Here is a 25573-nt window from a genome sequence, read left to right on the forward strand (position 1 = left end):
CTGCTACAGTGGCCAGAGGACCACAGCAAGAGCCACGGAGAGAAATCACAGCCTGAAAAGGAGCTCATGGTACTGGGACGCGGGGATGACACACAGAGGAGTTTAAAACTGCACCGATCCCACTGTGCTGCTGCGAGATGCTCAGGGTCTGGGGCTGAGAAGGGAGGTCAAGAGATGCCAGCAGGGGATCAGGATCAAGGCTGCCCAGCAAAGCATGGACCAGACATGAAGTGCTGGCAGGACAACCCACACCAGGCAGAGAGGGGCAGGGAGCGTCGGGGGACAGGCACATGCTGGATAATGAAACATGAAAAGGGATCCCGCACTCCTGTGCTCGTTTCTACCTATTAGAAATTCAATCTTGTCTAGTCTGGAAGACACAATGATGCCTGGAGCATCCGAATACGAGCTGAGCAACGAAGAGAGCTGGCTTTAGATTGGTTTATTAAAAATAAAGTTTCAAAAAAAAAATTAATCTCAATAACTAATGAAATAACAGCGAATGAAATTTTGCTTCCCCGTCTGGTATCTCAGCCTGTCAATTAATTTGCAGGAACGTGCATCCCGAAATACCTCAAACGATTCCAGCAGAAAGCCCTGGAACAGCACTGACAACAGCCCCTGCCTGTACTGTGAAAGGTTAGGGAGGAAAAAAGAAGCTGCTGTTGGCAGCTCTGAGCATCCCAGCCCTGTGAGGGAAGCAAGAGCATCCCAGTTGGGGAAGGCACTGGAGCTCTCAGCTCAGGCTGCTGCCTCACTCGCTCCCCAAGGGTCCTGGGGGCAAGGAACACCCCTCAGGGCAGCCAGTCACCTTTCAAACCCAGCTGAGACACAGACTCACTCCACGGCCTTGGGAAAGGCACCTCGGTCTCCCGGACTTTCTTATTCCAGATGTGCAAAATCGAGAGACGCTGCCAACGAATCCAGCCCCAGCACCTCCGCTCCACGGTGATGCCTGAGGAGCTCCAGGCTCCCAGCACCGCAGCTTCAGCTCTGCACGTCCATGCCTGCACCACCTCCAGCTTAAGCCTTCTCCACTAAGCTCAGCCTCAAACCTCACCACCGGCTCCCCTTCCTCTTCCACAGTTGTCTGAAAAGAGCAAATCATTCATAAGAACTAATTATTCAGTGGACTCTCACCCCATAAGCCTGTAAATTAAAAGAGAACTCAAATAAATTAAGGAACTTCCCTCCTGCCTTTTATTATCTCAATAACCTTCAGAGGCATTTATCTACCGTCAGCTGATCCATTTGAAAAATTGTGACGACAAACTAATTTAGTAAATGCACACATTTAAAAACCTTCATTTATACACTGAATGAGCAAATACAACCCGTGCTGGACAAGCTGCTTGAGACGTGAGTCTGATGGGGGCACTTGCATCCCCCTGAGCACCCGAAGCCAGCCAGCACATACTCCAGCCCCGCTCCTGTGCTCCCCACTGGCCAGGGACACCCAGGGATCCCTCTTAGGCATCAGGATAAATCAGCTAAACCATCCCACTCAGGGCGAGAATGAAGTAATTGGCTGTGCAGGACAGGGAGGTGAAGCAGCATGGAGAGACGAGCTCCATCACCGGCAAACACAGTGTGCAGACTGCCCAGCCATCCCTCCGCCCAAGACATGAACGCAGTAATTAAGGACTATGTATTCTGGCAATGAGGGATGGAGCAGTAAGCACAATTGGGAAAGAGGCCCTTTATTTCAAAAAAGAAGGGAGAAAAATCCCAGCCCTCATCACAAAGGGACCAAGTAAGCGGGGAACAGAGTTTGGGAAAGGAAAGCTGGAGGAGCAGGTTTTCCAAAGGCAGCCCCACATGGAGCAAGGGTCAGCATCCTAAAACATCTTAAAACCTCCCAGTCCACCCAGGTTCCTCTCACTCAGAAAAGAAAGGGCCAAGCACCTCAACAGCCCTGGCGCCCGGCACAGCAGAGCCCAGGAGAGACATCAGCCTCGCGCTCCCAACAGTGCTTCCTAACACCAAGTGGGCTCCCGAGGGAGATGTCTGTCGGTGACGGCTCCTTCAGCGCCTCCAATTCTGTGACGTCTGTCCCCGTTCTGTTCCTAAACTGCCAGGAAGGAGAAAGAGCTGCTGGGCTGAGGGGTTTCCCAGTCCTGTCCTGATTCCTCTGTGCCCCATCGAGTACCTGGGGTTGGGCTCACCGGCCAGCAGGCTCCAGACCTCACACCAGCAGTGCTCCAAAACCACCCCCTCAGCTTGCCCCATGGCATTTGTGTCCCTCTGAGAGGATCCTAAAGATGCATCCCAAAAGCATCCACCTTAACCCTGGGAAAGGTTTCCCTAATGCTGCAGCAGAGCGTTTGTGTGCCCTCGTGCCAAGGCTTTCTGTGGTGCTGAACAATCCCACGGATCGTTTCAAAGGAGAGGTTAAAAAAAAAAAAATCCTTCTGTATTTTCTGTGAAACAACAAGCACAGCCTCGCCGCAGCTCCCCAGAGCCAAGAACAAGTTCCCAACGACCGGCCAGATCTGGGCAGCCCTGCCAGCCCCAACCCACTGCAATCATCCCTCCACAAAAATTATCAACTCCAGGCTCTTTCTCCATCTATTATCTAGAAAAAATAGCCTTAATTTCTTGCTTTGTGAGGCTTTATCATGCCTCAACCATTTTAGCCTGAAACCAGGAAGCTCTTTGGAGAGCAGAGTGGCTTCATCTGTGTTTGCACAGCACCCAGCAGGGCCAAGCCTCCAGCCTTTGGGTACCACTGGAATGCAAATAATACCAGGGCAGAGGAATACATGCTTGAAGCAATGCGAGACAAACCACAAGCCCTAGACATCCCAGAGAACTCTGAGCAGGATTAGCAGGGGGAAAAAAAGCAAGGTATTCCCTAACACCACAGCACACAGCGACCTGTGGTCACCCCCAAGGCTGTGCCCCCCAAGACCATCCCAGCCAGGCTGGTACCCAGGAAACACAGGAGCCACCCAGCCTGAGATCAGGATTCTGCAGAGGCAGCGAGCGAGTTCCAAACCTTCACGGAAGGCAACCGAAAATAGTCGGTGTTGTTAATGTCATGCTTACTGGAGTGAGAAGCCAAGAAATCCCTGCTTCCCTGTTCTCTCTCCACCTCCACTCTCCATCCCTCCGCCTGCGCACACACACAGACACTAAGGAAGCCTCCCCAGCGCTTTCCAGGATGCTCCCCAGCTGCTCCAGCCAGAGGGATGGGTCCAAGGCTTCTGAGAGCAGCCCCACTGCCCGCTGCCCATCCCCATGCATGCCATGCCCAGCACCCCGGCAGCACAGTCGCTCCTGGCCCCCAGTGCCACATTTGTTTACTCAGACATCTGCCTGGAAGCGTTTGGCTGTGCTGCTGTGCGCGGTGCAGCCTCCTGGCACGCACACTGGTGGGGGGACCGCTAGCATATGGGAGGCTGAAGAAGGGCGCTGTGCATTTCCACACGCAACACAAATCAACCAGATGACTCCAAAAGGCCTTCTCCATCCATCCATCCATCCATGCATCCATCCATCCATCCATCACTCCCTCCCCACGCAGCCAGCCCTTCACAGCGAGCTCATCTGGTGATGAAATTCCTGTAGACGAGCAGGAATTCAGGAGAGGAAAAAAAATACAGTGAAAGCTGCCTCGCTCTGCCCATTCACAGCAGGGATGGAGCTCCGCTCCCCAAGGTTTTGCCCGCTCCCAAGGCTTCCAGCCCGAGCAGGAGCCTCTCCTCCTCCTCCTCTCTCACCCTGACAATCCCGACTCCACCTCACCCAACTTTTTCTAACAATTTCCCCTCACCTGCAGGGTGTGATTTTAATTAGCGCAACATTCCCGTTAACAACAGCACCTAATTAAGACATCTGTTAAGAAGCCATCACGCAAACTTAATGAGAAGTTGCGCCAGCATCCTTTCGCCAAGCAAACCGAACTCCCTCCGGAGCCAACCGCTACCGGGTACGCTCGGTTTACCGGAGCCGAGCTCAGGGCTCATCAACCGGTACCGCCCGTCGCGGCGAAACTTCGCACCGGGGAGCCCCGGGGTGGCCGCCGAGGGGTCCCCGAGGGGTCCCTGACCCCGGGGCCGCGAGCTTTTTCCCGGGAACGCGCTCAGGGGGCTCCCGGTGAACCCCCTCCAGGAGCATCCCGGCAAGATGGAGCATCCTGGCAGGATGCAGCATCCCTCCCCGCATCCTCCCCGCTCCTGGCGCCGCCAGCTTTATCCCGGGGATGCGCTCGGGGGGCTCCCGGTGGAACCCCCTCCAGGCGCATCCCGGTAGGATAGAGCATCCCGGTAGGACGCAGCATCCCTCCCCGCATCCTCCCCGCTCCCGGTGCCGCCGCGCGGGGGTGACTCACGCGTTCAGAGGTCCCCACCGCGGCGGAGGAGGAAGAGGAGGAGGGTGAGGAGAGGAAGATGAAGGGCAGCCGCGGCTCTCCGCCCGCCGAGCGGCATCTCCCGAAGCCGGGGAGCGGGGGGGGCAGCCCGGGAGGCGACGAAGCGGGGCTGGGGCTCGCCTGCCCCGGCAGCCTCGCACACGGCTGCGCCGCCCCCGGAGCCGCCGAGCGCCGCGGGGAGAGAAGAGGAGGAGGAGGAGGAGGAGGAAGGCGGGGGGGTTGGGGGGCACGTGTGGCCGGCTCCGCCCCGCGGCTGCCGCCCCCTCCCCTCCCCCTGTGTGTCCGTCCCCCTCCTCGCCGCCCCCGGAGCTGTGGGGTTGGTGGAGTTTGGAGGGGAGACGAGAGATGGGGTGGGGGGAGCAAGAGACCCGCTCCCGGCGCTTCCCCCCGCCCCTGCCCCATGCTCAGCACACGATGCCATCCCAAACTCCCGGCCCCGGGCTCAGGACACGCTCCCACCCCGCATACCCCCTTCCCCCGGGCTCAGGGCACGTTCCCATCCCACGCTTCCCACCCCACGCTCAAGGACACCACTCAGCGCTCCCCCTGCTCAGTGCTCAGGACACGCTTTCACCCTGTGCCACCCCCTCGCACTCAGGACACGCTCCCAGCCCACCCCACCCCGCCTCCTCATGCTCAGGATATGTTCCTGTTCCATACCGCCCTCCCTAGAATCATAGAATCACCAGGTTGGAAAAGACCCACTGGATCATCGAGTCCAACCATTCCTATCAATCACTAAACCATGTCCCTCAGCACCTCGTCCACCCGTCCCTTAAACACCTCCAGGGTAGGTGACTCAACCCCCTCCCTGGGCAGCCTCTGCCAGTGCCCAATGACCCTTTCTATGAAAAATTTTTTCCTAGTGTTCAGCCTGAACCTCCCCTGGTGGAGCTTGAGGCCATTCCCTCTTGTCCTGTCCCCTGTCACTTGGGAGAAGAGCCCAGCTCTCTGCTCTCCACAACCTCACTCAGGACACGCTCCCACACTCCCACCCCATACTCCCTCCACAACAAGGGGTTCAAGACACAAGAGTGGGCTGGCAGCTGCCCCAAGGGGCTTCTTTCCATTTTCCGTGTGTTCGGCACTGCCAGCCCATGTGGATGCGAGGGCGAGCGAGGAGCAGAACCCCCAGCCACTCCTTACCCGAATCCAGCACTCATTCCGTCACTGCACAGGACACCTGAGGGCTGGGAGGGGAGATGTCCAGGCCCACTTCAGTCCCCTGGCAGGACAGCAGCGAGGAAGGAGGTTTCCATTCCTCATCGCACACATCAAGAAAACCAAAGCAGTGCAGGAAACCCACAGGATGCAGGTTCTGTGCATGTCTCAGCCCCTTTACCCTTCCTGCTCTTTAATTTAAGGACCTCTGGGCAGTGATCCCAGCGTTCCTGGTTGGAATATTCCTTCCTTGAGCACTACACGAGAACAGACCTCTGGTGTTCCCAGTTCTTTCCCTCTCTCTGCTATTTACCTCTTCCCGTGGTAAGAAGGTGCTACGTTACCCTAGCTTGGAAATCGTGGGCTGCCAGAGGTCCCACTGTTCTGCCCTCGCTCCTTGGCTCACTTGGTGGGAGGTTCCATGAGCGGTGACCCCCTGGCAGCGCGGGTCCCTTGTCCCACCAAGCCCCTGCAGAGCCCAGAGCTCATTACAAAGTCCAGCAACAGCAAAATGCTCCTTGCAGACCTTCTGGAGTTACCAGATGGAGCTCAGCACCGTTTCCTCGCTCAAATGATTTATTTATGGTTCCTAATAGTTAAGACTGTGGTGACCCTCCCTAAGTTGTATTTCCTGAGTAATACCTGGAATACCTTCAGTTTAAGCCATCATTTATTCCCCATGAACTTAGCATGGGGTCTATCTACGAGACATTATCAGTATCCCGCAGAGGCCAGCCCCAATGAAAACCGGGACTGCTCCCACCTTCCCCTCTTAACACAGTTTTACTTCCCTCTCAAGGGCTTTGAGGAACACTCTAGAGAAAATCATCAGGGTTATACAGAGCCATAACGTGAATGAGGTCTATAAAATGCACCAAATGCGCCTCATACATCTCAACATCCATTTTGTATGATGGCTGTGGATATTTTTAGCCCTCCAGGATGCAGCAAGCACCCGAACGAGAGCCTCTCTGCCCTGTCAGAGCAGCAGCAGCAGCCCTTGTTCTCACACCCTGCCAGACAAAGGCAGCGCTCAGCCAGGATGGCTCCTTGCTATGCCCTGCTGTGCTGTTTTCTCACGGTTCATTGAGGCTGAAGATGCTTTAGGCAGCAGATTTGGAGAACGAGGAAGCGGGAACAGGGGAGAGCGCAGCTCTGCAAAATTTCCTGTGCGTTTCAAGCCTCTGAGCCGGGTCCCTGTTGACATCTGTTCCTAGAAATGCAAACTGGTACCCGCTCCAGAGGTGCCGCCTTGCATAGCGGGAGGTGTGCGTGTGCTGAGCGGAGGAGAGGCGGTGATGCTGCGGGATTGCTAGGCAACCCCGTGCTGCCCAGCAGGAAAAGGCATAAGCCAAGCGGCATGCCAAGCTGGTGCTCACACCCACCCCAGGGCTCCTGGGACCCAGGAGAGGAACCCACCAGGAGAACCTGCCCGTGGGTCTCCAGGGGGATGAGTTGCTGAACTCAGCCACTGGAGGAGAGGAGGAGCAGATCGGGATAAAGGCAGAGAATGCACAAGAGCAACAGTGGAAGGAAGAGAAGCTATTAGCAAAAACACAAGTCAACAAACCCCTGCCTGTTCCAGAAGGAACAAGTATGAATCCAAAAAAAAAAAAAATTGTTTCTCTTTTTTTCTTATGTTTTTTCAAGTCTATTTGCCATTCAGGGCCGTTGTTTGGAGGAAGTCAGAGTTGTTAAATTACTGCTGCATTTTTATTTTTATCCTTAACAACAATGAGGTTTTCCTTCTCATACCTGTGGCTGAAATAAAGGGATGACAAGACCTGTTGCAGCTCTGGCTTGGGTTTTTCCTGAACACAGATACTGTAAGTAGGAGGCACAGCAAAACCCCAGCACCTTGGGATCCTCTCAGTCCCCAGGGCTGAGCATCTTGTCCCCTTTACTCTGTGGAGTGTCAGCAAGGACAATGCCAAGCCTGGAGGAGAAAGACCTGGGGGTTTTGGTTGACAGCGACTGAACATGAGCCAGCAGTGGCCCAGGTGGCCAAGAAGGCCAAGGGCATCTTGGCCTGTATAGGAAACGGTGTGACCAGCAGGTCCAGGTTCTTCTCCCTCTGTACTCGGCACTGGTGAGACCGCTCCTCGAATCCTGTGTTCAGTTCTGGGCCCCTCACCACAAGAAGGATGTTGAGGCTCTGGAGTGAGTCCAGAGAAGAGCAACAAAGCTGGTGCTGAGGGACATGGGTTAGTGATTGATGGCAATGGTTGGACTCGATGATCCAGTGGGTCTTTTCCAACCTGGTGATTCTATGATTCTATGAAGCTGCCAGTCCTGGATCTGCAAAAAAACACTTCTGAGAGGCAACAGATGGTGTTCAGTATCAGGAAAAGATGTGAGAGGAGAGGGGAGCCTCTCAGAGTCCTCCACAACTGCTTGAGCTCTTGGGCACCCTCAGCTTCGAGATGGCCAAAGGGAGCCCACCCCTTCTTCTTGCCTCTGCCTGGAAAGGGTGTTTAGCTCTGACACAGCACCAGCAGCTCCAGGAGATTCCCCCACACCCACAGGACCCTTTGAGGGCCAGTGGGACATGGTGCCAGCTGGAGCGATCCTCAGAGAGCTGCCAGAGCACCGGGTACCTGCACCATCCTCGGCTGTGATGGACACGGTGGAATGACATGGCAAGACCCAGTTGTGGGGGGGTTTAGCAAGTGGCAGATGTCCTGATCCAAAAAACCCGAAGTGGAAGGTGCAATACCCAATGCGTAGCTGCATGCTCGTCTGGTCATGAACACACTCAGCCTGCAAAGTGCTTGCCAGCTCTGGAGAGAGGAGAAGGGAGAGCCATGCTAATGTGCTCTGAAATAATGCTTTCTAAAATATAATTTACGATAGATTTCATAGCAAAGTTATGCAACATAATGAGCAAATCTAAAATGTAATTGTCACTGCACATTAACAGCAAAATCCAGAACCTCTATTATACTAACAAACTTATTAAATCAGTGAACATTGCATTGCATCAGTCAATTACTAAAAGAATGCCAAGATCAGTAGAACAATCTGATATCCATTACCAGGGAAGAAGGAGTGAGGGCAGGCAACCAGGGCTGCCCACAGTGCTCATGTTTTAAAACATTAACTGTATTTACGTCTTTGATGTAAGGCTTCACCTGTTGGGTGCTTTGCAGCTGCTTCTCCTGTTCAAGAAGAGGGAGAGTAAAGAGCCTGGAACAGGCTGCCCAGGGAGGGGGTTGAGTCACCTACCCTGGAGGTGTTTAAGGGACGGGTGGATGAGGTGCTGAGGGACATGGTTTAGTATTCGATAGGAATGGTTGGACTTGATGATCCGGTGGGTCTCTTCCAAGCTGGTGATTCCGTGATTCTATGATCTCCATGCTGGGATCCCAAGTGCCTGCTCAGGAACAGGAGGCCAAGGAGGGAAGGGCTGCCGGCCTCACTGCTTGGATTTCCACAATGTTAAGCAATCATCTCTGCAGCATTAGCAGCGCCTGGTGTCAGAAAACACCGTGCAAAAAAGCAAGTCTTGTAAAAAGCAAGGGACACATCACAACAGGTGCTGCCAAGCTGCTCATCCGCCTGGCTCCCTGCTCCCAGGCACCCCAGCACAACCCCAATCCATCACTGCCTCCGCCTCCAGCTCTGACCCCACCAGAGGCAGAAGGTTTATCCCCAGCTGCCTACCCTTAACACCTTGCCAAAGCATCCCTGGATCGGAATCGTGATGCATAGCTGGTGGATAAGACACAGCCAGGATTCAGCCGTCACATCACTGCCTCTCTCCAAGGAGCCAACGCTGGCCAGAGCCTGCAGGTCTGTGCCCGTGGGCAGACCTGGGTCTGAGCTCATTCCTGGCTCCAGGACCACCCACTGCGGCACACATTGTCAGGGAAGGACATTTGCTTCAATGGCAGGACAAGGCACGCTAAACCCAGCAGAGATTTTGCCCTGCAGACCCCCTCTTCAGCTCCCAGATCCCCTTTTGACTCTGAAATTCTGTTGCCACCGATGCTCCGTCCTTACGAGACTGTTAAAGGTAAAATAAGGTGAGCTTGAGTAAACCTGGAAAGATGTCCATGCAAACATCTACAGCAAAGCGTGCCTCACACCTCAGTGAAGTGATTTGACACAGCACTAATTATGCAAATTAATCATCGGTAAATCAGGTACTTGTTTATTTATTTATTTTGTGCTTTGCACAGCAACCAGGCAGGAGGAGCACAGGGAGAGAAGACCTGCTCTGTTTCGGCTGAGAAGAAACGTTTGGTAACACGTTGCATGATCCAACCTCCCCATGTTCTTTTTTCAGATTAAATTCTGAATTGATTTGCTGGTATCACACTGCTCATAGCTCTCAATATGTCATGGCAGCTAATGAACCGTGCCAGGGACACATTTATAACCTGCTATTAGCCGCTTCCATCAGGAAAGGATTTTTCTTTCCCCTCTTTCCTCTGAGGTTCTAAAAGTTAAAAAAACAAACCAAATGCAACAACAACAAAAAAAATAAAATAAAATAAATAAACCAACGAAAATCATCAGCAGGAAACTCTTTGACTGCAAGTCAAGCACTTGTGTTACTTCCATCCCTCCCCCCTTTAGCACCTCACATGGCCACAGAAAAGGCCCTGGATAAGTCACCCAAACCTCATTGATCTTCCCTAGTCCCAGCTGGAAGCAGGTTCCTCCCCTTTCCAGACTTACCCTCTCCAGCAGAGAAGTTCACACAGCCTTCTGAGCAAAGCTGTACCAACACCATCTACAGAACGTGCCTCAAACAGCACCCTAGAGCCAAGCAGCCAGAGCCAGACCAGAGAGGAAGGGGCTTCTATACCTCATCATCCCCTTCCCCACTGCTGGAGCAGGGATCCTGCCTCGAAGGAGCCCTGATGTGGAGTGGCAGACGGATCAGAAATGCAGCAGTGACCATGGGCCGCTTGGCTCTGGCAGCGATTGTTGCGTGGACGCTGCAGGGAGGCAGCGGTTCAAAGAGGAGCTGAGCTCCTCTTCACTCCAAATGCAGCACTTCAGGATCGCAGAGACAACTCTATCGGGGGAACAAGAGCTAATTAAATTTACTGGGATCATTGAAGAGGAAATTATTTAATATTCTGCATGGAATTTAATATCTGAAAGCATGAATAGCCTTGTTTCATCAGAGATCGGTTCCTCACTGATGTTGGAGTTTACATTTCACAACCTGCCCAGCTGCTGAGGGATGGGCAAGGACGGGGGAGGACGCTGCCTGCAAGGTACCGTGCTGCCAGAGCGGAGAGAAACAAACAGCGGGAGAGCAGAGCATTGCTGAAGCTGCGGCCGCATCCTTGGGTGCTCCCAATGGAGCAGCAGCTCTGCGATCCAGAGGAAAGCAGCTTTCCTGGAGGCTCTGCTGGCTTTTCCTCCCACTCCCATCCTCAGCCACGCGGGGCTGCCGCTCTGCGGGTAAGCACCCACCTCCACATGGGGCCTTCAGCTTAAGACCTTATATACTGTCATCTAGAATCATAGAATCACTAGGTTGGAAAAGACCCACCGGATCATCGAGTCCAACCATTCCCATCAATCACTAAACCATGTCCCTCAGCACCTCATCCACCCGTCCCTTGAACACCTCCAGGGAAGGTGACTCAACCACCTCCCTGGGCAGCCTCTGCCAGTGCCAAATGACCCTTTCTGTGAAAAATTTTTCCTAATGTCCAGCCTGAGCCTCCCCTGGTGGAGCTTGAGGCCATTTCCTCTTGTCCTGTCCCCTGTCACTTGGGAGAAGAGCCCAGCTCCCTCCTCTCCACAACCTCCTCTCAGGTAGTTGTAGAGAGCAATGAGGTCTCCCCTCAGCCTCCTCTTCTCCAGGCTAAACACCCCCAGCTCTCTCAGCCGTTCCTCATAAGGCCTGTTCTCCAGCCCCCTCACCAGCTTTGTTGCTCTTCTCTGGACTCGCTCCAGAGCCTCAACATCCTTCTTGTGGTGAGGGGCCCAGAACTGAACACAGGATTCAAGGAACAGTCTGATCAGTGCTGAGTACAGAGGGAGTCCCATTATAAAAGCCAAAGCATTGCGACTTCTTATCTCGCCCTCATTCTCTCTTCCATCCAAAGAGGAGGCAAGGCAGGGTGCACCAGGATCCAGGGACAGGAGGACTTGGCCTTGGCTTTGCATCCCTCTGGTGCTGTTTACCTGGTTCAGCCTCTCTGCATCAAGCACCTTTTGCACAGCAGGAGGATCCCACTCTTGTGTTTCCAGACACTCCATACTTGCAGCTCTTCAGATCCTCTTGATTGCAAAGACCCTCCTGGGCCCCATGACAAGCAGCTGCCTCCATACCCTGTGCCAGTTTGGAGGTAGGATGTCATCTGGCCACCAACCCTCCTGTGCAGGGTGATGCTTGGGCACTGCAGGAACGATGCCCCCAGCACAGCGAGTTTCCCCACTGCAGATGAAGATGCTCATCTGGACCCACTCTGTCCTTGTCCCTACAAACCGACTGTTTCCTTGGCTGGTTAATAATTTTCTAGAAGGAAAATGTCAGACTCCACTTGCTACCGTTAAAAACGATCCGGTGACTGTGATACAAGAAGTATTTCAGTATCAATTGCTTTCCAGATGGCTTCCCAAATGCTGCCATGTGTTGCCTCCAGCCCCACAGCAACGGCTGGGGTCCAGGTCTCTGCTGGGATGGTCGCAGCGCATTTTGCTTCCCCAAGAGTCAGCAGCAGTGGGGACACCCCAGCTCCCCAAGCCTCTCCTGGTGGGGGAGGACCCCACCAGCCCCGCTCCCATCCAGCCAAGCCATTGCTCCCACTCCTCCTTCCCTCAGGGTCAAACCCAGCCTCAGGAAAGGTGCCACCCATCAGCCCTGGTGCTCTGGGTCCCTCCTCTGACTCTGCCCCAGCGATGGGCTCAGACCCTCACACCTTCAACAGAGCCAGCATCTCTCCAGCAAAGGAGCAAGAGACACCAGGGCTGGTGCGTGATGTGCAGCTGCAGCAGCAAACCTCCCCACCCCACAGCCACAGGCTCTCTGGACTCCAGAGCAGAGCCCAACGACATGCTAGTCTTGGACTGGAGATCCCAGAGCTCCTGCCCCTCTAACTCCCTGTTTCCTTCTCCTCTTTCTGCCCTGATAATGTCTCTTTCTCTCTCACACACACATCAAAGTGTTTATAAGTAGCGATAATTTTCCCTCAGTGTTTATGTGACCAACACCTTCAGCTGATTCCTGTAACTGTCAGCATGGAAGCACTAATACCTCTGCAAAAGACAAAGCAATTATTTCTAAACATAGCTCCCATTCCTTGTGTTGTCACCCTCCACATCACCAAAACCCTGGTCCCTTGTCAGCATCTTTCTCTAACCAGCAAGGGAAAAAAAAAAAAAATTTGTTTTTCCCAAAACAACTCATTCAGTGGCATCAAGCAAACAAAGAGTCCACCCATGCCCTTGCCCTCCCCAGCCCTGCAGGATCCCACCCTGCATGTGAGTAGAGTCAATTCAGGGAGGGACATGAGTCCTGGTCATGGCTGGAAAGAGGCACAGGCATGACCCAGGGATGGGAACAGCATCCTGATGGGGGCTGAGACTCTCCAGAGCACCAGTCAGGAGAGCTCTGGAGCTGCCTCTTGCCTCCCAGCACTCATCTCCGCAGCAAACACCATCTGGGTGACAAAGACCCCTTGAAGAGGTGCCCATTTTCAAGGGAATGAGAAAGGGGATGGCCAAACACCAAGGCAGGGAGCTGGCTCTCCTATGTGCCCCATCCCATCAGCCACCCAAATTCTCTGCTTCTGCCGAGAAACTCTCCCAGCCCTTCCCAGGTGACAGGAACATGCCACCACTTGACCAGACACAGGCACATTAGCTGTGCTCCCAGCCTCTCCGTCTGGATGGAGACACAGTGTCTGCCTCGGGACCCTCTGCAGCACCAGTCCTTATTATCCTATGGGCCTGCTCTCAAGAAATTAAAATGAGCCATAAAATGACAAGTAAAGTGGAATAAAGAATGTAAAGAGCAAGGAGAATGTAAATAGTGTCATTAGCATATGTACAGCACTTGCAAAGCGCCTGTTCCTCACCAGGTCAGCCAAGCCCCCAAGGAACCTCCCAGGTGCCCCAGGATGGGACCATGGCTCTTCTACACCAGGGTCCTGGGGGTCCCCAGCACCAGCCCAGAGTTTTTCCCCTCTCCCAGGTGTCCACCCTTTGGAGCCATAAGGGGTTCAGAGTCCTTGAAGATGACTTGGTACCCCCAGCCCTACACGCCCCTCCAGGTTTGCACGAAGCCCCCAGACCCACAGGACCAGCCCCTCCTCACGGCCAGGCACACCAGCCTTGCCAGCCCCACTCCAGAAGGACACTGGGAGGGAGAAGCAGCCACAGAATTAATGAGCAGACACAGGCTCCCCACCAAGGGCTGAAATGAGCTGGTACCTGGAGGCAGCAGCACACCTGGGTGACCTACATATCCATCGCTGATGGAATATTTAACGGGCTCTTTTCAACACACTGTGCATGAAAAACCTCCGGGCTCTTGCACACAGCGAAAGGTGCATAACGAAGCCTCCATCTCTGGAGACAGGCTCTGCTGCCAGGCCACGGCTTTCAGAGAGGTTTAAAGGAACAGACGGAGGCTGAGCAGGGAGCTACAGGAACGGTAGCTACACCACTGCACTTGGCTCTTGGCTGGATGCTCATCAGCATCCCAAATCAAAGAATCACAGAACTGGTTGAGTTGGAAGGGACCTTTAAAGGTCACCTACTCCAACATCCTGCCAAAAGCAGGGACACCTTCAACTCGCTCAGGTTGCTCTCAGAGCTCTGTCTAACCTGACCTTGAATGTTTCCAGGGCCAGGGCTTCTTTCACCTGCCTGGGAAACCCGTGCCACTGTTTCACCATTCTCATGGTAAAAGATTTCTTCCCTGCTGCTCTGTGGGGAAGTGTAAGGGATGCTCCTCAGCCACCTTCACCATCCATCTCTCCAGGTGATGGAGCCCCAGAGAGCAGGCAGAGGTCTCTGCAGGGTGCGGCAGTGCCATATGGATGTGTTACACCCACAATCCCCATTCCAATTCCTCAGCTGGGGGAGCAGCCTTCCAGGGAAGGGCACCAAGGGAAGGGGACCAAGGGACACCCCAGAGGTGAGGGAGAGAGGCCAGCTTCCCATGAACTGCCCTTAAAAACATTTTCATAACATTTCATATCCAACCTACAGTAGCACCTCCAGTAATTAACAGCTAGGTTTTAATTAAACATTGATTAGCAACTAATTAGTCTAATGATTAGTCACCTGAAGGAGACAAAGCAAAATACTGGGGCTGCCAAGATAGGAGATGGAGAAGGCAAATGATGAAAGATGAGAGGCAGTTTAAATTCCTTCTCTGCTTCCCTTTGGGCCAAGCGTTTTCTCTTATTTTCGTCCTTTACAAATGAGGCCTTCGATGTGAATTTTCCTAATTGTGGCAAGTCTGATAGAGTCTCAAGTGAGTGATGTGGAGGAGATGGATTTTTTTCATCTTTCCCATCAGATCTCAGCCTGTTAATGCAGCTGAAGAGCCTTCCCCTGCTAGAAGAGACTCAGTCTCTGTCGCTGTAATGAAGTCAGGGGGGACTTCCATGCCTTTCCTCCTACAACATCCTGCCTAGAACACCCGCCTGCAAGAGCTTTAGCCCCTTTGAACACAGCTCCACTCTCAGTTTCTCAAAGACAGAGCCCTGGTTTGTTATCTCCTGTCTGGTGGAGGGGTCCCCCACCATCCTGCTCCTCTCCAGAGGCAACTGAGCCCGTCCCCATGGTGTGATGAGCAGGGCTTGCTGTCAGCCCAAGCTTACGGGGGCTCTGAGACAGAGGAATGAAATGAGTTGGTGGCTGGTTCCCACCTCCCCTAAGGAGATCCAGGCTGGAGACCTCCCTTCTGCTCGCATTGGGTCACATCCTAGTGCAAGCCCCTCGCCTGGCCGGCACACGCTGCTTCACAGCACCAAACTCCAGGGGTTTGGGAGCTGAGCTCGTTACCTCCCCAGCAGCCCTGGTGCTGCTGCCCAAGGTGCAGTCGTGCCTCCAAGGCTGCTGAGCACGCACATCCCCAAGCGCTTCATGCAGGATGTCAAGTTCACATCACATCAAAAACCACACTCACCATATCCAGCCCCACACATCCGCGGCTTTGCACTTACAAGAAGCTGTGGAGTTGGGCCAGGTCCTGAAAAAGCAGCTTCTTCGCTTGCTGGGGGCCTCTCCACAGCAGCCACTTAACCCCCTGGTCCTGAACAGGCTCTCCAAGAGAAGACTCCTTGGTGTGCTCTCACATGGACACAGCTCCCCTCCCAGCGTGTGCTGCATACCCCAGCGTCCCCTTGGCTCCAGTCATTTACCAAGGCGTTGCTGCTATGAGCACGTTTATTATTTTGCCATTCCGTTTGGTGAGATAATTCTATTCACCTACATTACTTATGCCTCAGAAAAGATCACTTCAGGCTGAGGGTTACAGAAGCACTTACAGCTGAGCACTCCCTGAGCTCTCTACCTGCCCTGCTCCCTCCCAGGGCTGAGAGCTTCCAGCTCCTCTTGCAGCAGAGCCCTGGCCATGGCTAAGCATCCCCAGGTGTAACCCAGCAGCCTTACAAGCAGCCCCTTCCCCTCCCTCCTCCTACCCCAAGTTTTTCAACTCTTCTGCAAGTTTGAGCCTTTTTTGAGTCCTTTTCCCCTCTTTTTGTCTCCTTCCTCCCCCAGCTCTTCCCAGGCTCCTCTCCAGAGTTGACAGGAAAATGAAACAATAGTGCAGGTCTGTGTAAAGAGGTTGTAAGTGTCACAAGAGCCAGAGCAGAGCCACCCATCTGTCCCCAAGCTGCGATGGGACACACAGCACATCCTGGACAGCGGGACCTAAGCAGAAGCCCCTGAGCAGGGCCCCACAGCAGGGGAGAGGAAGGGTTAAATCTTGTACTCTCATCCCCTGCCTCCTTGCATCCACTTGCAGATCTGCAGGTATATTGATTGCTTCACACATCTCATCAGGCTCAGATCGGTAGAAATCAATGGGGTTGGGTCAGGGAGAGAGGCAGCTGAATGGATACCGATACTCTCCTCCTCTCACCAGGAATGGCACCTGCTGGGAAGCCCCTGCAGCTTCCCCAGCTCCTGCACAAATGTATTCTGAGAGCCTCCTTGGGTCTCTTTGCAAAGGGGCTTCCCAATCCCTTTGGAGAGGTGGAGAAGAAGCAGAGACCAGCACTAGAGGGCAAGGAAAGGAGAGGGACTGCTCCTGCTCTACCTGACCATCCTGCAAACCAGGAGACCTGGGTACACCAGCCACAGCTGGGAGATGACCAGCTGTGCTGGGATGAACCTCCTGCACACCCCACTGCTTTCCCTATCCTGCCCACACTTGCCCAGACAATCCCAGCTACACCCAGACGATCCCAGATACGCCTGGATTACACGTGTGCTTCATCCAGCTGAATGCACGAGATCTGTTAGCAGCAAGGAGACAGCAACTCTGTCTACAGCTGTTTCATGCTTCTTTACAAATCAATCTGCTACTTGGGCTCCTCTGTTCTTCCCTCTTATGCAACTGCACAAAAGGTAGAGGGAAAAAAAGTCCCCTAGATGCTAATTTATCCGAACAGCTTGAGCAGGTTTGCACAGGGCGGCAGTTTCAGCAGGGGAAAAAAAAATAAAAAAGGGAACAGCCATGTCTGAAATGCCGCTTCAGAAACCTGCCCTCCCTCCTGGGGACTCCTGTCCTTCCCAGCTCCACACGAGGATGCCTGCTTTCATCCCTGCCTGCTCCTGCTCTACCCAACGGGCTGCCTGCACCTTGCTCAGCACTCTCTGGGCAGGGATTTTCCTCTGCTCACCCACTCAGAAAAGCAAACTGGGGTTGGAAGGTGCCTTGGGATCACACATCACCTGCCTTGGGGCTTTAGGTGCTTCCAAGCTGGCTATCCCCTTGGAATGCGCAAGGGAGACATCAGCAGCCAGCCCTGACCTCTGCACCTCTCCCAGGTAAGCTCAGGTAAGCCCAGGCACTCGAGGGAGCTTTCCCATTAACTCCTTCAGGTTCCACTGCTCTTTTCTTTTCTGGGCACACACCAGAGGCCAGGAAGCTGTGGCAGGGGCAGAAGAGCTCAGGGGAGGAAGGCAGATCTGTCCCCTCCAGTCCACTGATCTCCACACCCTTCCTCCCACTCAGGGAGCACATCCTGAGCCCACAGCATAACCTCACAGCTGGGCTGCTCTTCTTTCACAGGGACTTTTGGCAATTACAGGTTTAGTGGTGCAAAACATAGTTTAATAGCAGCCGAGGCCAGTGGGATTGATTTCTTGTTTTGTTTTAAGTGCAGCTAATCTAATAGTTAATTTATTTAAATTGATAGGGCAGAGCAAAATTACATTTCTATCTTCTCCGAATAGATTTTACTGTGCCTGGTGACCCAGGTGAGCTGAAGAGCCAGGCTTAGAGCCCTAACATGCCTTGGAATTGCTGCCTGATCAGCTTGTAATATTTTTTCAATTCATTACTGCCATTTTAGCAAACAACTAGTATAGATCTTTTTGTTACAATAGCTCTTAGCATGTTAGTAACGTGTGAGCTGGTACCTGCCTTAACAAATTACAGCAAAGCTTTCCCTCCAGAAAACTGACCCACCGAAAGCAGCTCACCCCGAAGGGACCGTGGCTCCCCAGCTGCCTCCCCGCAGACCTTCAGCCAGAGAAGGGAATGAGGCATCTCTTGGTGCAGGCAGCAGAGCCCAGGAGTTTGACTGACCACGAGAGCCCATTCCTGGCTGGAGGTTGTAATTAAAGCTTTTCTGGGGATGTGCTCTGGTGCCACTTTAGCAATTGGCACTTCAGATGCCAGAGAATCGTTCTGCAGCCGAGCGGTGGGAGGAGGCAGCACACTCGGGCTGCAAATTTTGCTCTCATGCCTTTGGGAATTGTCTTTAGTGCTCTCTACAAGATCTCTAGCTGTGCTGGAGCACACGGGCTCCCCCACAACACGCTCCAGCAAAAAACCTCTGAGGGTTTTCCCAGCACAGAGGAGAAGCAGGGAAGAACAGGATGGTTTCCAGGCTGCAGCCTGCTCTTAGCAGGGATGTTGAGGTGTCAGTGACACAGGGTGCAAGTTCCTGCCATGCCAGGGCTGATCCCCTCGGGGCAGTCACAGTGCTGGAGAGTTTCTCTGCTTTTGCCACCGTGGGAATGAAGTTGGGCAGTGGGGCAAATGGATGATGGCTTCTGCGGCTCACCAAAGCACTTCATAGTCTGCCCAGGTTTGTCAAGCAGGTAATTAAAAAGGCATCATCTGAAACCCAGAGGGAAGTTCAGGAGCAGAAAGGGGAATCAGCAAGGGCAAAGCCAGCCCCTGCCCAGGTGCCACACAGGTGAGCCCCTGCGCTGCAGCAGGGGAGGCAGGGCAGTCAGCACATTGGGCTGGGCTGGGGGGATAAAGCCCTCGCTTACCTGTGTGATAAAACCTGCTGTCCCAGCAGAAAGGCAACACCTTTCCCTGCCCACTCAGGCAGAGCAGAGGCCCCTGGGCTGCACGGCCACCACCAGGCTCCCACTCCTGCCACACTCCACAGCGCTGCCACAGCTGTTCCATAGCCTTTGCCTCTCGCTTTCCAGCTCTCCCTCTACATGATAACTCCAGTAAAGAGTAAATCACTATTACCCTGTACACAGGTCTTCTGATCCATCCTGATGAGGACCTTCCTCAAAGTCACCAGGCAGAGGGATGCATCCTGCAGGGGCAGAGGCCCAGGAGAAGGGAGGGTTGACCCATGCCTCTGGATCTCCCTAGAAGAAGCCCTGAAAGCTATATCTGTGATACCAGAAAGAGGGAATATAGAAAAGGGAGGCTGGTGGCAGGCTCAGGAGGGAGCAGCGGGGCCAAGGAGAGTGGTGGAGCCCTTGGCAGTGGCTCCTTGGTGGCTCTTCTTGGTGGGAAGAGCAGTGGCTGCCCTGCCAGCATTCCTGCAGAGGCTCCCCGGCATCCCTTGGACATCAGCTTCCTGTAAGAGTCTGCACCGTGCCAGATTTATAGTGGATGCTGCTCAGTATTTCATGCCTGCTGCAGGCAATCCCACTGCTGCCACTGCGGCTGCATGGAAAGCACTTTGTAGATTTGATTATGTGATAAGGGGCATCAGAAATGCAACTTGTTGCCTATTTCCCAGAGTAATTAATTTCATCTGTATTGAACAAATGACATAATGTGAGGATTTCTGGGTTATGGATTAAGTAAAGACCAGATGAGAGCATCCTCATTGGCTCAGAGATTAATTAACAGCACGAGGTGAAGCGAGCTCTCTCCTCTGCAGGATTGCTTTGCTGGTGCATTTTTAATCAACCTGCCCAGCACCACGGTGCCCCCAAGGACATCGCGTTGCCCTGCCATGGGGCAGCAGCGCTGCATATTGATTGGGGCACAGGAGCCCCAGTCAGGACTTGTTCCCACATCAGGACATTGGGGGATGCCAGTGAATAAAGCCAAGCTTCAAGGCTCCCTGCTCCCCTGCCCGGGCTAGCACTGTCTGGTCTAATCATCTGTTCTGGCCAAGTGACAGGCAGAGAGAGTCCTTGCTGCCAGGCAAAGAACAGTGAGTGCACACAAGGGCTCATTCCCAACTCAGCTAAGGGCTTGGAGAACAGCCCTAGCCCCAGGATCCGTTTGCCTGGTGCACCCCAAGCCCACTCACCCACCTGGCTTGGCTAGATTCTCAGTCCTTACATCTCACAAATTGCTTTACACAGAAAATACAACCCCCATATAATCTCAAGCTCACTCACATACATTGAGAGATTGATTGCAGCTGTGTACAGAAAATAGACTTAAATGTAAGGGGTGGGGGGGGAAGAGGATGGAGATCACTGAAGGGACCCTGACACATTGCACCATGCTCAGATTCTCACCTCAAAGCCTTTCCCAACAAGGCAGGGCTAAGACCCTAGATGTGCCAAGCAGGATCTGTGGGGCAGTGGGGATAGCAGGGACCTCAGTAGAGCTCTGAGGAAACTGGATGCTCTTTCATCCCATCCTGATCCTCAGCGCCTTGCCAGGGCTTTGCTTTTTGAAACCATACCAGTGGGGTTGTCGTAACCTGCTCCAGGGATATGTTCTACCCAGCTCCCTCAAGCACAGACTCAGGATCTCCCCACACACACCTCAGTCTCACTCAAAAAAATTTTTAAGTGGGGTCAGAAAAACAGGGCTCCTCACAGCGTTTATTCATGAGCCAGGCATTTTATTTAATGTGCCTTGTGTTGCAGGATCAAAGATCCAGAGCAGCACCTAATTAATTATTTTTTCTCTTCTTCTGTACCATCCCCTAGTTGAGCGCCGAGTCCCAGAATGTAAAAGCCTCCCTTTCAATGACTCTGCGTAATGAGATGGATTTGGACTCGAGCAAATTTGTGCAGTTTTATGGAGTATTATATGAAAATGCTGTGAAATTAAGTTCTGTCTTTGCTATCACGCCATGGCCATCAGAGCGCTTTTATGTATGGCACTGAGACTAAAAGATGGGAAAGTGAGTCCTTTCTGCAGTAATGTGGTGAACGGGGAGAGGGAGGAGCCGTGCAAAGAAGATGACATGGTGGAGGGTTAGACTGGGGGAGATAATGAAGGAAACAAGAAAGCGATGCAGATGAAGAGAGTTGCAAGCTAAGAGTCTGGAACTGGAGCAACGGCAGCCAGGAGGCTCTGGCAATGGGGAGGATGGGGAGGGCTCTGTTCTCCTGAACCCAGCGCACCCCTGCATGTCTTCTCCTTCAACTGTCCTCACTTCCACCACCCCAGCACCGGCACTCACACACTCAGCAGTCCCAGGACACGACTGCAAACACCAGATTAGTAGAGCTGTGGTGTTTTAGGCAAAAGAGAACCCCATGGGGAGGAGCTGCCTCAGCCCTGGGATGTTCCCAGCACAAATCCTTCCCTTCTGGAAAGTATTTCATCCCTCAATGCCAGCAAAGGTGCCCAGCACAGAAGATATGGCACAGAATGGCCTCAAGCTCCACCAGGGGAGGTTCAGGCTGAACATTAGGAAAAAATATTTCACGGAAAGGGTCATCGGGCACTGGAACAGGCTGCCCAGGGAGGGGGTTGAGTCACCTTCCCTGAAGGTGTTTAAGGGACAGGTGGATGAGACACTGAGGGACATGGTTTAGTGATTGATGGGAATGGCTGGACTCGATGATCCGATGGGTCTTTTCCAACCTGGTGATTCTATGATTCTATATCATTTCATCCTGGAGGCAGGGAGAGTCCCCACATCCCTTCCTGAGCCAGTTCCCTGTGTTGCCTACTGCTGCCCTGCCTCCATCCTTTCCCATTCCGAGCCTTTCCCCTCCTCCTCCCTACATCATCCCTGCTCCCTTGCATTTACCCCAGAGTGATGTATTTTTTCCCTTGGCAACTTTATAACCCGTTTCCTTGCCTGACAGCAATTAAGTAGCTGCTTCACTTCCAATCCCATGGCCCATAAACATTGGAAAAAGAAAATGTTATAGAGAAGAAAACAATCAAATCTGCACACAGATGCGTGCACACAGACACAGAGGGACAAAAGCAGAGGACAGGGTGAAGATGGGGAAGCTGTCTGAACCCTTTCACTTGTGCAGAAGCTGGAAACCTCCTCACACGCCTCAGCCACCCCACCTCCTAAAACACACGTGGAGGGCAGAGATTTCTATAACACGTGAAAAGGTGAGTTGCATCCATCGGTCACAGCAGCTCATCAGCCCAAGCCCTCCCAGTGCCCAGGGCTGGCTCCTGCCCCACTGTTCGCCTCACAGTGCTCTGGCACTCACAAGAAAATACAACAGCAACCCCACCTCAAAATTAGAGGCAGCAGCACCACACCCTGTGATATATGGGATTTTTTGGTGCCTGACAGGCCCTGAGCCTCTGAGGACCAGGGCTGATAAATCACACCTTTCAGCTCACCATGAACATCTTCATTTTCGTGGGCTGGCCAGAGGCTGACACGTCAAATTGCAACAACGGCCCCGGCATCAGCAGCCCACAGAGCCCCAGCCGCCTCCCGAGCGCTGCTCCCACATCAGCGCAGTGAGAGGCTCTCAGATGTACAAACCACTGGGAGCCCTGTGCTGAGGAAACTCAAGCAGACACACTTTCTAATTTCCATGACAACTGTAAAGGGGTATTTGCTGGTTTGGGAGCACCAGGGTGTGCAGGAACGTACTTGTTAGGCATGGAGCAAGATCAGGCGCTGCTGGGAAGCTGCCCTGAGTAGGTGGCAATGCCCTGCACCCTGAGCTGGCAGAGAAGACCCCCGCATCCCACAGCCCCTGCACAAGGAGGCAGTGGGACTGACCCCAGGGAGCACAGACTGGTGCTGCTGCCCGCTCTGGGATAGCCAAGGAGCCACTGCCCATCATCTCCCACCATGGGATGTGCTCCACGCATCGAGACAAGGGTCCAGGGCAGCCCACGATGACCAGAGCCCCTGTCCAAGCAAACAGAAGCAGGAATGCTGCCTGCTGCCAGGGCAGGGCAGGAAGGAGATATGATCCCAACCTGAGAAATGGCTCCAGGACACGTAACTGCTGGGGGCAAAGTTCCACACGGCTGCCCTAACAGAGGGGTTGAGGAATGTTGGTGCAAAGGTGAACACAACTTGGCTTAAAATAAGCTCCCTTTCCCATTCTCGGAAGGGCTTAAGCAAAAACTAAGAAGAAACCAGCAACCAGTTAGCAAGAGAGCACAAAATCCCAGCGATTACTGAAAAGCTTGGACATTGCTGTGAATCTCATGGCTGCCAACAGTATCCCCAAGCTATTAAGAGAAAAATCAAGATGTGGACAGAATTAGATTGGCCATAGGTGAAAAATGGCTCAATTATTTCTAGTGCCAGAACCAAAGAAGGACATTTCCCTCTGTTCCTGATCCACAACCTCCCACTAATTAGCAGACCTAGCAGAGAGAAAAATGCTCCAAGCTCCAGAAAGAGCAATAGCCAGAGACCTAAACACAGCCACACGCATTTGTATGCGCTACATAAGCCAGGAACAGAGCAACATCCAGACAAAACTACCCTGATCTGGCAGGGATTGGCCATGGGAGGTATTTGAGTTGATTTTTGCCCTCTGAGCCCTTCGGAAAGCTGAACTCCTTGGTGCCAAAGACTGCCCCATCTCTGGAGAGGGATGTCCTACTCCAGCTGCTGTGCCCATGCTGGCTCCTTTCCATGCTCAGGCATCTTTGCCAATGCACATGTCTTAACACAGGGCAACGATAGCCAGCAGGAGCAGAGGGTTTGGAGGAAGAAATGAGGATCCAGCACATTGGGATCAAGAAACCCTAAGCCTGCAGAAGCACTGAGCTGAGTGGACCTGCAAGGGGAACACAGACCTGGGCAAAGCTCAGAGCAGAATCCAGCCCAGCCCCACGCTGTTTGGGGACAGGCAGAAAAAACTGCAGGCACTAGCTCCCGAGCCTCTCCTTCCTCCTTTTATGCAGGAATCTTTTAAAACAACCGATGCATAAAACAACAAAAAGTTACCAGGAGGCCCTGCCCCCTCCACGACAAACTTCAGAACATGCTGTCATCAAGAAAAATGATGCTGGCAAGAGAGAAATCCACTGGGGTTGCTGGCAATTTACCAGGCTCCAGCCCCAATGAGTGTTTATCAATAATTTCAGGATCTGCTTGTCACAGCCCCTGACTGGGAGCGCAGGCAGGGAGAGCGCAGGCAGGCGGGTATCAGCACAGCCACGGGCAGGGGAGGAACGATGAAAAGGGAAATCAATTAACGGCTCCTCAGGAACAGGGATTTGCTGGCACTACAGGGAAAGGTCTGTTCAAGTGGCTGTAACAGGGAAACACTTAAACTGTGCTCTGTGACACAAGGGCATGTCCCAGCTGGGGCTAGCTATGCCATGGCCAGGGATGGTCACAGCAGGTTACTGCAGGAGAGGGAATGATAGAGCAGCAACAGCTGCGTGCAGCGAGCTGGCACCGACTGCACTCTGCAGGTCAGAGCAGCTTCAAGCTCCATCTCTGCTCTCCAGCTCCTTCCCACTGCCCGCCAACATGTCCAAGCCTGAGAGAAGAAGGAGAGGCTGGACTGTATGCAGGTCACACCGCAAACTGCAGCCTCCTCTTACCTCTCTACCTGCCCATCAGCAGCAGAGCACTCCCTTGTGCTGGGCCTCGCATCAGCATCATCAACACTTAATCACTGTTAATGCATCCACATTCCATGAACTGGTCTAATTGCTTTCTGAACCCGGGTCTGTGGGTCCCTGAACTGCCCTGCAGTGATGAGTTCCACAGCATAATTAAGCACTGCATGAAAAAAACCTCACCTCTCTTAATTTATGTTCTAAACCTGTTGCCTAATTGTTTCAGTTGATGCCACCTATTTGTGAGAAACAGTGAATATCCATTTCCTATTACTCACCTTTCTACTGCTCCTGAATTTATAGAACTCAATCGTATATCACCTCTATTGTCTCTCTTCTAACCAAGCGAGTCCTAATTTATTAGTTATTCTCACACAGAAGCTGTTCTGTGCCTTTGATCAGCCTTGTCATCCTTTTCTTTACCTTTTCTAGTTCAACAACCTCCTTTTTGTGATTGGGCAACCAAAACTGCACACAGCATTTGCACTGCGACACAGTGTATTATACCTTGGCATAATGCTGCTGCCGGTTTTGTTTTCAGTCTCTTTCCTAATAACTACTAACAAGCAATTTGCTGTATTTGACTGACACTGGGCACTGAGATGACATTTTCATAGAACCACCCTCAACGGCTATGAGGTCTCTTTTCCCAAGTAGAAAATATTAAATTAAAGGCCAGCTTCGTGTTGGTGTAGTTAAGGTTGTGTCCTCATCTGTATTACTTGGACTCGGCAACATTCATCTGCCATTTTGCCACCCACACTGTAAGATTCCCCACAATCCTGCCCTGTCAGCTTTAGATTTGAACAATCCCAGCTATTACTGATAACAGACAGCAAATTAGATTGGCAGAAGCTGATAAGATATAAAATTCAGAGATCTCTCCCTGGATAGGGGTCACAACCTCAGGCATA

At 52.9% G+C, this 25573-nt stretch overlaps 2 protein-coding genes across 8 annotated transcripts in view; one reads left to right on the forward strand and one right to left on the reverse strand.

Moving 5' to 3' along the window:
• The window catches only part of RBFOX3 (RNA binding fox-1 homolog 3), a 194496-nt gene that overhangs the window by 143440 nt on the left and 25483 nt on the right, over positions 1-25573 (reverse strand). For 6 of the 7 annotated variants that reach the window (XM_069872287.1, XM_069872290.1, XM_069872288.1 and 3 more), the window contains exon 1: positions 4334-4558. The exons of the other annotated variant lie outside the window; for it this stretch is intronic. The gene's annotated coding sequence lies outside the window, so the exon portion shown is untranslated. Of the gene's footprint in view, positions 1-4333; positions 4559-25573 lie in introns of those variants that run through there. 7 annotated transcript variants of the gene reach the window in all.
• The window catches only part of ENPP7 (ectonucleotide pyrophosphatase/phosphodiesterase 7), a 167036-nt gene that overhangs the window by 116035 nt on the left and 25428 nt on the right, over positions 1-25573 (forward strand). The gene's annotated exons all lie outside the window — the stretch shown is intronic.

This window comes from Phaenicophaeus curvirostris, chromosome 19 (genome assembly GCF_032191515.1).
Source record: "Phaenicophaeus curvirostris isolate KB17595 chromosome 19, BPBGC_Pcur_1.0, whole genome shotgun sequence".
In the NCBI taxonomy this organism is placed as follows: Eukaryota; Metazoa; Chordata; class Aves; order Cuculiformes; family Cuculidae; genus Phaenicophaeus; species Phaenicophaeus curvirostris.